Source organism: Triticum dicoccoides, chromosome 1B (assembly GCF_002162155.2).
Source record: "Triticum dicoccoides isolate Atlit2015 ecotype Zavitan chromosome 1B, WEW_v2.0, whole genome shotgun sequence".
In the NCBI taxonomy this organism is placed as follows: domain Eukaryota; kingdom Viridiplantae; phylum Streptophyta; class Magnoliopsida; order Poales; family Poaceae; genus Triticum; species Triticum dicoccoides.
The window spans coordinates 232,523,844-232,538,142 of NC_041381.1; positions in this window are offsets into that span (position 1 = coordinate 232,523,844).

Below are 14,299 nucleotides of genomic sequence, written 5' to 3' on the forward strand. Positions count from 1 at the left end.
CAGCGCGTCGTCGTTGAGCGCGTCCGAGAGGCGAACGCGCAGAAGCTCCTCGAGGAGTTTGAGGCAATCTCGTTCCGGGATGGCGAGACGGTGGACAAGTTCTCCATGCGCATCTCAGTCCTCGCCGGCACTCTCTGATCGCTCGGTGACACACTGGAAGAGGTAAAGGTTGTTCGAAAATTCCTGCGTGTAGTCCCTGCCAAGTACTCTTAGGTGGCCATCGCCATCGAGACCAGGCTCGATGTCACCTCCATGTCGGTTGACGAGCTCACCGGCCGGCTTCGCGTCCTCGAGGAGCGCTTGGAGGAGGACAACAACGACGGCGGAGGCCGCCCGCTCCTTACTGAAGAGAAGTGGTACGCCCGCCTGAAGGACAAGGAGCAAGGTGGCAGCTGCTCTGGTGGGAACGGCGGTCATAGCCGTCGCGGCGGTCGCAACGGCGGCGGGCAAGACAAGGCACCAAGGCGAAACATCAAGTGCCAAAACTGCGGCGTTTGGGGGCACTTCGCCCGCGAGTGCACCAAGCCACGCCAGGAGCAGCGTGAAGGCGGCGAGGAGGCCCACCTCGCCCGAGGAGAAGACGACCAGCCGGCAATCCCACTGGCTCAAGTGTGCGACGAGGTCATGCACGACGCGGAGCTGGAACTGATTGGCGGCCGTGGAGACACTCCAACTGGTGCGACACTGATGCCGAGCGGTGGCCGTAGTGACAGTCCGGGCACGACGGAGGTGGTGAACCTCAACGAGGAGCGCGTCGTGCCGGTGGACGCATGCGTTTGGGTGTGGTACTTCGACACCAGCGCAAGCAACCACATGACCGGCGACAAGGATCTTTTCGCCACGCTCGACGAATCCATCAAGGGCACGGTGAAGTTTGGCATCGGATCGCTTGTCAGCATCTACGGGAGTGGCACGATCATCTTCGAGTGCCGGGAGAAGGGCCACCGGGCGCTCACGGACGTTTACCTGATCCTGAGGCTGCGCAGCAACATCGTGAGCCTCGGCCAGCTGGACGAGCTCGGCTGCAAGACGATGGTCAAAGACGGCGTGAAGGAGCTATTTGATCATGACCGCGCTACTCGCGTGGGTAACGCACTCCAAGAAGAGGTTGTACACCATCAAACTGAAGATGGCGGTGCTCGTCTGCCTCCCGTCCGTTATGCAGGACGAGGCCTGGCTGCGGTGCTCGTCTCACAGAGAAGGGCATGGCGGGAGGCGTGCCACTAATTGAGCGTGTCGAGGAGTTCTGCGATGGGTGCGCCCTTGGGAAGCAGCATCGCATCACGTTCCAGCAGGCGTCCAAATACCGCACCAAGCGCGGGATCGAACTGGTCCATAGTGACCTGTGCCGGCCGATCAAGCCAGCCACGGCGGGCAGCAACATGTATTTCCTGCTCATGGTTGACGATCATAGCCGTTTCATGTGGATTGAGGTGATCAAGTCCAAGGACGAGGTGTTTAAGAGCTTCAAGCGGATCAAGGCGCTCACAGAGGCGATGCTGGGCAGGAAGCTCCTAGCCTTCTGATCCGATCACGGTGGCGAGTTCAACTCCGCCGCGTTCCGGGAGTACTACGACGAGCACGGCATCAACCAGTACACCACCGCCCCTACACACCACAGCAAAACGGCATCGTCGAGCGCCGCAATCAGACGGTGGTGGAGATAGCGCGCTGTCTCACGAAGAGAATGGGCGTGCCGGCGATCTTTTGGGGCGAGGCCGTGCACACCGCGGTCTATCTGCTGAACCGCGCACCCACACACAACTTGGATGGGCGAACTCCGTACGAGGCATGGCACAACCGGAAGCCCAAGGAGCATCATCTCCGTGTGTTCGACTGCGTTGCACATGCGAAGTGCCTCAGCCCCGTCATTGACAAGATGGACGATCACTCGAAGCCCATGGTCTTCGTCAGCTACAGGATGGCGCCAAGGCCTACCGGGTGTACAAGCCGGCAACGAAGCAGCTGCGCGGCATGTGTGACGTGGTGTTCGAGGAGCACCAAAGATGGGACTGGAGCGGCGGTGCTGGCGCGACACCCATGCCGTGCGCCACGTTTGAGGTGGTGTACCGTGACTTGCCGACTGGTGGGGACCATGAACTAGAGGCGACCCAGCAGCCTGCCACGCCCGGAGGACCGGGCCAGGACAGCCCGCCGCAGGAATCACCGACCACACCAGCCCCGCGTGCCCACGACTGGGCGACACCACCATCCCATGACACGGGTCGGCATGATGTAGTGGTCGGCGCTGCACTGTGGTACAGGCGCATGGCCAGAATCAAGCAAGAGCTCGACGATGCCTGGGAGATAGAGCAGGTGGAGGTGAACCACCTTTGCTTGCTAGCGGCAGAGGAGCCATGTGGCGTTGAGGATGCGAAGGGCGATCCCAGCTGGAGGCACGCGATGGAGGACGAACTAGACGCGACCAGGAGCAACGGCACCTAGGAGCCACGCTCCCGCCTGGTCACATCGCCATTGGCCTAAAATGGTTGTTTAAGGTAAAAAAGGATCCAGCTAGGAACATTGTGAAACATAAGGCTAGGCTCGTCGCGAAAGGCTATGTGTAGCTGTAGGGGTTGGACTTCGATGAGATCTTCGCGCTGGTGGCGCGCATCGAGACAGTGCACGTCCTACTGGCGCTCGTCGCGCACTCTGGGTGCAAGTCCGCCATATGGATGTCAAGTCCGCTTTTCTGAACGGGGACCTGGTCGAAGAGGTTTACGTGCACTAGTCCCTCTGCTTCGTCGACCCCGGCAACAAACACAATGTACTCAGGCGGTGGAAGACGCTCTATGGGCAGCGCCAAGCACTGTGCGCATGGAACGCCATGCTCGACGGTGAGCACACCAAGCTGGGCATCGAGCGGAGCCCCCTGGAGGACGTCGTGTATCGAAGGGCAACTAAAGCGGGAGTCTTGCTGGTTGGAGTGTATGTTGATGATTTGGTGATCACCGGCACTAACGTGACGGAAATCGAGAGCTTCAAGGAGCAGATGCATCATTTGTTCGACATGAGCCACCTTGGCCTCCTTAGTTATTACTTAGGGGTCGAGGTTGAGCAGTGTGAGGGCACGATCACGATGTGTCAAAGACCTATGTAGAGAAGGTGCTGGAGCAAGCAGAGATGAAGGACTGCAACCGAGTCATACGCCCATGGAGCACCGGCTGCAGCTGATCAAGGGCGACACCGACGGCATCATCAACGTCACCAAGTACCAGAGTGTTGTTGGGAGCTTACGCTTCCACTGCAACAATAGGCTAGACATCACTCATGTCGTCGGCATCGTCAGCCGGCACATGGAGACGCCGGGAGCACCGCACGGGGCGGCGGTGAAGCAGATCCTCCGCTATGTCCGAGGGACCTCTGGCTATGGATGCTTCTACAAAAGGATGATGGAGGAAGCCGAGCTGGTGGGGTACAACAATAGCGACCTTGCTGGGTACGTCAACGCTCACAAGAGTACAACTGGGGTGGTATTCTTCCTCAATGGCAGCCTGATCACATGGACGTTGCAGAAGAAGAAAGTCTTCACCCTCTCCTCCTATGAAGCAGAGTACATGGCAACGGCGACGACAGCATGCCAGGGCATCTGGCTGAGCCGTCTCTATGGCGAGCTGGCCAGGAGCGACCCCATGACGGTGAAGCTGTTCATCGACAACAAGTCAGCGGTCGCACTGAGCAAGAACCCGACGCATCATGATCGGAGTAATCATATTGACAAGTGCTTCCATTTCATTCGTGAGTGCATCGAGGATGGAAAAGTGCAGGTTGGTCGTGTTGGAACTAAAAGACAACTCGCCGATCTCCTCACCAAAGCACTAGGGCGCGTCAAGTTCAGCTTATTGCATCAAAGCCTTGGTGTCGTCGAAGTGAAGGGATCTTAGGCAACATGATTAGGTGGTGATTTGTTGGATATTTGTAATCCTGTCACACTAGTCACTTAGGTTTGTTTTCCGCAAATAAGCCGGTCCATGCAAACCTGAGCTTGTTCACGGCTTGATCGGGGCAGTAGCTAGTTAGTTAGCACATCGCTTTGTGGGTGGTCAAGGTACATGGGATGGCACGTCTGCATAGCTTGGTCATGGCGCAAGATTAGGATCAATCTGTTAGTCAATCTTGAGCTGTTAAATAAATGGAGAAACAGAAAAGCTGTAGTAAGTTGCACGCAGCACAAAACCTCTCTCTCGTGTGTGTGTGTGTGTGAGTTCATCGTGCGAGTTCTTCCATCGATCATCTACAACACACCCAGCCGAGGCTCTGACGAGCTCATCGATCACAGGGAGGCGCGGGAATGCGGTTAGGGAGGGAACAGACGAGTTGCAGAGGTCACGGAGACGAGCAGAGTTCGGGGACAAGAGGAGGAAGAGGACACCAAGGTGGAAGACGACGGCGCTGACGGACGCCCACTGTTTCTCGATGGGGATGGGGGGAAGCAAACGGAGGGGGAGATGGCTCCAGGAGAATGGTGACAACACGTGGAAGGCGCTAGACATTCACGGGCGCGCTGGCACGTTGAGCAGAGAAAGGGAGAAGAGGACGGAGGTGCCAGAGCGTGAAGATGTCATGCCAAAACGGTGGTCACCATGCAGGCTAGCATGGAGGGGACTCGAGCGGTAGGAAATTCATGTCCAGTGTGTAGTCCTTCCATTAGAGAGGTTGTGTCAAGTGATAGATTAGCAAAAGAAACCAACGATGGATGTGTGTCATCGATGCAAGTTTGTCGTAGCAAACTTGATCAGGTCACTATTATCAATAGGGAGATGCTAAGTGCTAAATACGATGTCTGGGAGGTTTAGGATAAGAGGGATTACAATCCTGAGAGTTTTTAGGGGAAATGGATCAAGGATTAATACAGTTGCTTCACAACTGCATAATTTGGTCCAGAAACAAGATCATGAAGAAGAACTCACATGGAGTATCAACTTGAGCTCAAATTTGGCAAGGCAGGGTTATTTGGACATATGAAGATGCTGTAAAAGTTTCATACCAATTGGACATGCCAAAATAGCACTTGCTTCACAAACATCCCCACTGACCAGAAACTTGCAATAATGTTGGAGGGAAAAAGACTTTAGGAAATAATCCCAAATTTGGTGGAGAGTTGTTATATGAATAGGAGCATGATCTGGTAATTTATTAGAATTAATGAAGCAATATAAATATACTTGCTTCACAACCTGAAAATATTAACAGAATCAAAGATTTGAAGTTGTGCTCACATAGATGATTGGATGGAGCTGGAAATTGGAGGAGGGCAATGATATGAGGACATGAAGGATTGTGCAAAATTTCAACTTCTTTGGATAACCCTAGCTAGTACTTCCTTCACAAAGGTTTCCCTTAGACAGGAACTTTGAAAAATCACTAAGGAAGGTGGCTAGGCAAATGAAGTTGAACTTCGGAACATGGCAATTATTTGGACAGGAAAAGATGTCCAAAATGTTTGAGGTCAATTGGGCCAAGGTAAATGGCACTTGCTTCACAATGTGCCATTTAGGGAAGAATAGGAAAATAATTATTTGAGGATTATTTTTAAACATGGCAATGAAAAGTTTTGCCATATTTGAGTAAGATATGACCCAAACAATTTATGAGAATTATTTGAGAATTTTTGGAGTGATGGAAATATAGGTTGCTTCACAACCTAGGGCAGACAGAGTTATTCCTTAAATAGAAATAGGAATATTCCCAATAAAAATAATATTGGGGTTTGGGCTAGGATGAAAATGGAAAGGTCTAGGGTAGGATTGGAGGATGACAAGCCACTCTAGAAAGAAATAATAGGTCATCTTGTTCAGTTTTCATACCACATAGCCACGACCAAAGAAAACTCAGGCGAAATCCTCAAAAAATCAAAAGAAAGGGAAAGGGAAAAAATCAGGCTATGACAAACCTTCCCCCTTAAAGAAATCCCATCCTCGAGGTTTGGTTGCTCAGGGAACAAGTATGAGTATATCTGACCTTAAGGAAATCGTTCCCAACTCGGGTATCCTTTTTTCCTTTATTGATTGTTCCCACTGAATTCTTCATCTGACTTACCTGACTAGCCCTAGGGTGGTTTGCTTCACTGTATCCACATTCTGATAGATCTTACCTCACATGTTCACGCTTATACTAGCTCCATTTCTTTTCATATCTGCTGGCATATCTGAGATTACCATGACTGGAATATATGTGTGTCTCACGAATCCGAGGGTGATTTCTGATGGTTGTGTCTGTACTGACAACCTTCCATGAAGTGGTGATCAGATTTTCCTGATGAACACCCAAGCTCTGACTCCTTGCATTGGGTTTCTCAACTAACTGTAGGTCCTTTGGATTCCAACCAGTGAGTTGAGGCATAACCGTTTTCTTGACAGATTCTGACTTATCGCAGAAATTTCCGAATCATCCTAACTGGCTCCACTGTCTTGAGTTTCAGATCTATTCCAAATATTTGACTGACGATGGCTCTGTTGCTTGTCGTGGCCAGCATGAAGGGGTGTGGCATCTTATGATAATATCCTCGTCCTTGACTCACGATGGCTCTGGCGGAAAATTTTTGTTCCAGACAGGCTATCCTTTGGTGACTCACATAAGTGAGGGCACATGCTTCAAGACTGTTATTCACATTCTGATTGCTCATTCTATCGGTATTTCCATGGGGATAGTAGGTTGTGCTATGCTTTACCATGGTTGCTGGAGTCAAACAGTTGAATTGACCCCTAGTCTAATTTGACAGACTTAGACATTCGATACTGACAAATCTGAGCATGTGCAGTGAACTGAGCGGGTTGTCTGGATATGGGTTCGTTACCAGAATTGAGTAGACCTCGCAGGTGAATATTCATGGTGATCAATACTGACTCAGACTGTCCGGGGTATCTGAACCATGTGGGTCATGCAACAATTTTCATACATGTATCATCGGTCTTTGCTCCTTCATTCTTGTTTTCTTGTCTGGATCCTTTGCTGAAAGAGCTTGATCATATTGAATTCTTTGTGTGACCATAGGTTCTCTCAAGTTCTGACCGTAGGGAAATGATAATCTGAGTCCTTGCAAGAAATCGGCAAATAAATCAGTAGCCACTAGAACAGTTTTTTAGATCTCGGGTATTACTGAAATAACTCAACCACGGCTCAGGATGGCCGAAAAGCAGCTCAGAGCATGAGACTGGGTCGATAAGAAGAAAGTGGCGGCTCCCTAAGATAGCCGAAAAGCAGGCATAGGGCCACTGTCACAAAAAGAAACTCAACAGCTATACGAGACGGGGCAGAAAGCAGCTCAGAACTCATGATAGTTGTTGAATAGAGAAAAAAATCGGCATCCACCCCGGAGGGCCAAAAACAGCTCAGATCACATGCGTGGTGCTGTTACTCGAGAAAGAAGACAAGGGCTCATCAGGATCACATCCCAGGTTCACAGGTACTTGTACAGAGCTCACTATTGTTGTGAATCTTCATAGTCCTCCGTCACACTGAGGTGTATATCTAGCTTTCTTTCTCAAGCATGACTCGCGAGGCATGCAGATTCTCACCTTGACATCACCATCATACCCGTGACTTGCAAGAACATGGCACCATGCTCACAATATATATATGAGATTTGATTGCCGAGGCAGGCTTGCATTCTGACTGATTCTTGCTTCTGACCAAATTGTTGCGGATCTGATTCTTGGGAGGTGCTGCCATATACTGTCAATTCACTCTGTACAATCTTGTACGAATGCCGTACTAAGGAAGATTGGATGACTTATGCTGGAAGCCATCAGACTATCTTGCTAAGGAAAACTGGGTATCGTGCTTCAGAAGCATCCCCCCTTAAAGACTTGCTAGGGAAGGACTCGGTACCTTATGCCTAAAAATTGTGGTTGCTTCCTGAACAAGACAAGGTACCTTGCACAGGAAGTCATCCATATAGCACACTGGGAATCATGCCTTGGAAGCTTCTCTGGTAGCTTGCAAAGGGAAGAATGGGTTGCTTACACCAGAAGCTTCTCATTGTGATATGCGGACCAATTTCCATGGATACATACCATCTTAATAGTTCTGTTGTTGATTTCTTGTATGAACCGGGGTTTTGCTGGACTATCCTCCTTTCTGAGTATATGTCACATCCTTGCTCTCTTCCAGGCATAACATGTCTCAAAATCATTCTCAACGAAGAATCAAACCTTGCATCTGAACCATATCTTTGACTGATAATATGTCGTTGATCTTGCACACCATTTATCTTCTTGCTGAAGGAAATATGCCCTAGAGGCAATAATAAAGTTATTATTTATTTCCTTATATCATGATAAATGTTTATTATTCATGCTAGAATTGTATTAACTGGAAACTTAGTACATGTGTGAATACATAGACAAAACAGAGTGTCCCTAGTATGACTCTACTTGACTAGCTCGTTAATCAAAGATGGTAATGTTTCTTGACAATAGACATGCATTGTCATTTGATAAACGGGAAGACATCATTAGGAGAATTATGTGATGGACAAGACCCATCTGTTCGCTTAGCATTATGATCATTACAGTTTCATTGCTACTACTTTCTTCATGACTTATACACGTTCCTCAGACTATGAGATTATGCAACTCCCAAATACCGTAGGAACACCTTGTGTGCTATCAAACATCACAACGTAACTGGGAGATTATAAAGATGCTCTACGGGTGTCTTCGAAGGTGTTTGTTGGGTAGGCATAAATCGAGATTAGGATTTGTCACTCCGTGTATCGGAGAGGTATTTCTAGGCCCTCTTGGTAATGCTCATCACTATAAGCCTTGCAAGCAATGTGAATAATGAGTTAGTTGCGGGACGAAGCATTGCGGAACGAGTAAAGAGACTTGCCTGTAACAAGACTGAACTAGGTATGATGATACCAACGATCGAATCTCGGGGCAAGTATCATACCGATGACAAAGGGAACAATGTATGTTGTTATGCGGTTTGACCGATAAAGATCTTTGTTGAATATGTAGGAGCCAATATGAGCATCCAGGTTCCGCTATTGGTTATTGATCATAGATGTGTCTCGATCATGTCTACATAGTTCTCGAACCCGTAGGGTCTGCATGTTTAACGTTCGATGACGATTTATATTATGAGTTATATGTTTTGATGACCTAAGTTTGTTCGGAGTCCCAAATGATATCAAGGACGTGACGAGGAGTCTTGAAATGGTCAAGACATAAAGATCGATATATTGGAAGGCTATATTCGGACATCGGAAAGGTTCCGAGTGATTCGGGTATTTTCGGAGTACCTCGGAGTTACGGGAATTCACCGGGAGAAGTAATGGGCCTTATTGGGCCATACAGAAAATAGAGGAGGCAGGCCAAGGGGAGGTGGCGCCCCCCATGGGTCCGAATTGGACTAGGGGAAGGGGCGGCGCCCACCTTGCCCTTTCCTACTGCCTCTCTCCTTCCATCTCTCCCACTCCTAAAAGGGAAATGATTCCTACTAGGACTTGGAAGTCCAAGTCCTAGTAGGACTCCATACACTTGGCGCGCCCCTAGGGGGCCGGCCTCTCTCGCTCCCTCATTTATATACGGGGGCAGGGGGCACCCCAAAGACACACGTTTCTCTTAACCGTGTGCGGTGCCCCCCTCCACAGTTACACACCTCGAGCATACCATCGTAGTGCTTAGGCGAAGCCCTGCGCCGGTAGCATCATCATCACCGTCACCATGCCGTCATGCTATCGGAACTCACCCTCATCCTCAACTAGATCAAGAGCATGAGGGACGTCATCGATCTGAACATGTGCTGAACGCGGAGGTGGCGTACGTTTGGTACTTGATCGGTTGGATCGCGAAGAAGTTCGACTACATCAGTCGCGTTATTAAAACGCTTCCGCTTTCGGTCTACGAGGGTACGTGGAAACACTCTCCCCTCTCGTTGCTATGCATCACTTAGATAGATATTGGGTGATCGTAGGAATTTTTTTGAAATTATTGCGTTACCCATCAGTGGCATCCAAGCCAGGTCTATGCGTAGATGTTTTATGCATGAGTAGAACACAAAGAGTTGTGGGCGATAATAGTCATACTGCAACATCTTACTTTGATTCGGCGGTATTGTTGGATGAAGCGGCCTGGACCGACATTACATGACCGTGTTCATGAGACTGGTTCTACCAACATGCTTCTCACACAGGTGGCTAACGGGTGTCTGTTTCTCCAGCTTTAGTTGAATCGAATTTGACTACGCCCAGTACTTATTGAAGGTTAAAACAACATACTTGACAAAAAATCGTTGTGGTTTTGATGCATAGGTAAGAACGGTTCTTGCTAAAAGCCCGTAGCAGCCATGTAAAACTAGCAACAACAAAGTAGGGGACGTCTAACTTGTTTTTGCAGGGCATGTTGTGATGTTATATGGTCAAGACATGATGGATTATATGAGATGATCATGTTTTGTTAAAGTTATCGGCAACTAGCAGGAGCCTTATGATTGTCTCTTTATTGCATATGGTTCAAGAGCCATATAATTGCTTTACTTTGTCTCTATGCGATAGCAATAGTTGCAAAAGCAATAGTTGGCGAGACGACCATGTGATGATACGTTGATAAAGATCAAGATGATGGAGATCATGGTGTCATGTCGGTGACGATGGAGATCATGATGGTACTTTGGAGATGCAGAACAAAGGCAAAAGATGATGATGGCCATATCATGTAACATATTTTGATTGCATGTGATGTTTATCTTTTATATTCTTATTTTGCTTAGTTCGGCAGTAGCATTATAAGATGATCCCTTACTAAAATTTCGAGGTATAAGTGTCCTCCCTGAGTATGCACCATTTGCGATAGTTCTTCGTGCCGAGACACCATGTGATGATTGGGTGTGATAAGCTCTACGTTCACATACAACAGGTGCAAGCCAATTTTGCACAAGCAGAATCCTCTGGTTAAACTTGACGAGCCTAGCATATGTAGATATGGCCTCGCATTACTGGAGATCGAAAGTCGAGCGTGAATCATATAGTAGATATGATCAACATAGTGATGTTCACCATTGAAAACTACTCCATCTCACTTGATGATCGGACATGGTTTAGTTGATTTGGATCACGTGATCATTTAGAGGACTAGAGGGATGTCTATCTAAGTGGGAGTTCTTAAGTAATATGATTAATTGAACGTTAATTTCTCATGAACTTAGTCCTGATAGTATCTTGCAGATTATGTTGTAGATCAATAGCTCGTTTTATAGTTTCCTTATGTTTTTATATGTTCCTAGAGAAAACTAAGTTGAAAGATGATAGTAGCAATGATGCAGACTGGGTCCATGATCTGAGGTGTATGCTCATTGCTGCAGAGAAGAATTATGTTCTTGATGCACCGCTAGGTGACAGACCTATTGCAAGAGCAGATGCAGACGTTATGAATGTTTGGCTACCTCAATATGATGACTACTTGATAGTTTAGTGCATCATGCTTTACGGCTTAGAACCGGGACTTCAAAAATGTTTTTGAAACGTCACGGAGCATATGAGATGTTCCAAGAGCTAAAATTGGTATTTCAGACTCATGCCCGTGTCAAGAGGTATGAGACCTCTGACAAGTACTTTGCCTAAAAGATGGAGGAGAATAACTCAACTAGTGAGCATGTGCTCAGAATGTCTGGGTACTACAATCACTTGAATCAAGTGGGAGTTAATCTTTTAGATAAGGTAGTGATTGACAGAGTTCTCTAGTCGCCATCACCAAGTTACTGGAACTTCGTGATGAACTATAGTATGCAAGGGATGAAGAAAACGATTCCTGAGCTCTTCGTGATGCTGAAATCGAGAAGGTAGAAATCAAGAAAAAGCATCAAGTGTTGACGATTAAATAACACCACAAGTTTCAAGAAAGGGCAAAGGGAAGGAAAGGGAACTTCAAGAACAATGGCAAGCATATTGTCACTCCCTTGAAGAAGCCCAAAGCTGGACCTAAGCCTGAAACTGAGTGCTTCTACTACAAAGGAAATGTTCACTGGAAGCGGAACTGCCCCAAATATTTGGCGGATAAGAAGGATGGAAAAGTGAACAAAGGTATATTTGATATACATATTATTGATGTGTACCTTAGTAGTGCTCGTAGTAATCCCTGGGCATTTCATACTTGTTTGGTTGCTAAGATTAGTAACTCGAAACAGGAGTTGTAGAATAAATAGAGACTAGTTGAGGATGAAGTGGCAATGTTTGTTGGAAGTGGTTCCAAGATTGATATGATCACCATCGAGCACTCCCTATACTTTCGGGATTAGTGTTGAACCTAATTAAATGTTATTTTGTGTTTGCATTGAGCATGAATATGATTAGATCATGTTAATTTCAATACGGTTATTCATTTAAGATAGAGAATAATTGTTATTCTATTTACACGAATAAAAACCTTCTATGGTCATACACCCAATGTTGATGGTTTATTGAATCTTGATCGTGGTAATACACATATTCATAGTATTGATGCCAAAAGATGTAAAGTTGATAATGATAGTGCAACTTATTTGTGGCACTGCCGTTTGGGTCATATCGGTGTAAATGGCAGGAAGAAACTCCATGCTATGGACTTTTGGAATAACTTGATTATGAATCATTTGATTCTTGCGAACAGTGCCTTATGGGCAAGATGACTAAAACTCCGTTCTCCGGAAAAATGGAACGAGCTTGTGACTTATTGGAAATAATACATCCCGATGTATGCGGTCCAATGAGTGTTGATGCTCGTGGTGGGTATCGTTATTTTCTAACCTTCACAGATGATTTGAGCAGATATGGTATATCTACTTAATGAAACACAAGTCTGAAACATTTGAAAAGTTCAAAGAATTTCAGAGTGAAGTGGAGAATCATCAGAACAAGAAAATAAAGTTTATACGATCTGATCGTGGAGGAGAATATTTGAGTTACGAGTTTGGCCTTCATTCAAAACAATGTGGAATAGTTTCACAGCACATGCCACCTGGAACACCATAGCGTAATGGTATGTTCGAACATCGTAACCGCACTTTATTGGATATGGTGCGATCTATGATGTCTCTTACTAATTTACCACTATCACTTTGGGGTTATGCATTAGATATAGCTACATTCACGTTAAACAAGGCATCATCGAAATCCGTTGAGATGACACCTTATGAAATGTGGTTTGGCAGGAAACCAAAGTTATCGTTTCTTAAAGTTTGGGGCTGCGATGCTCACGTGAAAAAACTTCAACCTGATAAGCTAGAACCCAAATCGGAGAAGTGCATCTTCATAGGATACCCAAAGGAAACTGTTGGGTACACCTTCTATCACAGATCTGACGGCAAGATATTCGTTGCTAAGAATGGATCATTTCTAGAGAAGGAGTTTCTCTCAAAAGAAGTGAGTGGGAGGATAGTAGAGCTTGATGAGGTAATTATACCTTCTCCTGAATTGGAAAGTAGTTCATCACAGAAATCAGTTCCAGTGATTCCTACACCAATTAGTGAGGAAGCTAATGATGATGATCGTGAAACTTCAGATCAAGTTACTACAGAACCTCGTAGGTCTTCCAGAGTACGGTCTGCACCAAAGTGGTATGGTAGTCCTATTCTGGAAGTCATGTTACTAGGCCATGATGAACCTACGAACTATGAGGAAGCAATGATGAGCCCAGATTCCACGAAATAGCCTGAGGCCATGAAATCTGAGATGGGATCCATGTATGAGAACAAAGTGTGGACTTTGGTGGACTTTCCCTATGATCGCCAAGCCATATTAAATAAATGGATCTTCAAGAGAAAGACGGACACTGATAGTAGTGTTACTATCTACAAAGCTCGACTTGTCGCAAAAGGTTTTTGACAAGTTCAAGTTGTTGACTACAATGAGATTTTCTCAACTCTAGCGATGCTTAAATCCATCTGAATCATTTTAGCAATTGCCATATTTTATGAAATCTGGCGAATTGATGTCAAAACTGCATTCCTTAAATGGATATTTCTTAAAGAAGAGTTGTATATGATGCAACCAGAAGGTTTTGTCAATCCTAAAGGTAATAACAAGGTGTGCAAGCTCCAGCGATCTATCTATGGACTGGTGCAAGCATCCCAGAGTTGGAATATACGCTTTGACGAGTTGATCAAAGAATATTGTTTTATACAAACTTGCGGTGAAGCCAGTATTTACAAGAAAGTGAGTGGGAGCACTACAGGCTTTCTGATAAGTATATGTGAATGACATATTGTTGATCGGAAATGATGTAGAGTTTTCTGGAAAGCATAAAGGAGAGTTTGAAAGGATTTTTTTCAAAGAAAGACATCAGTGAAGTTGCTTATATATTGGCCATCAAGATCTATA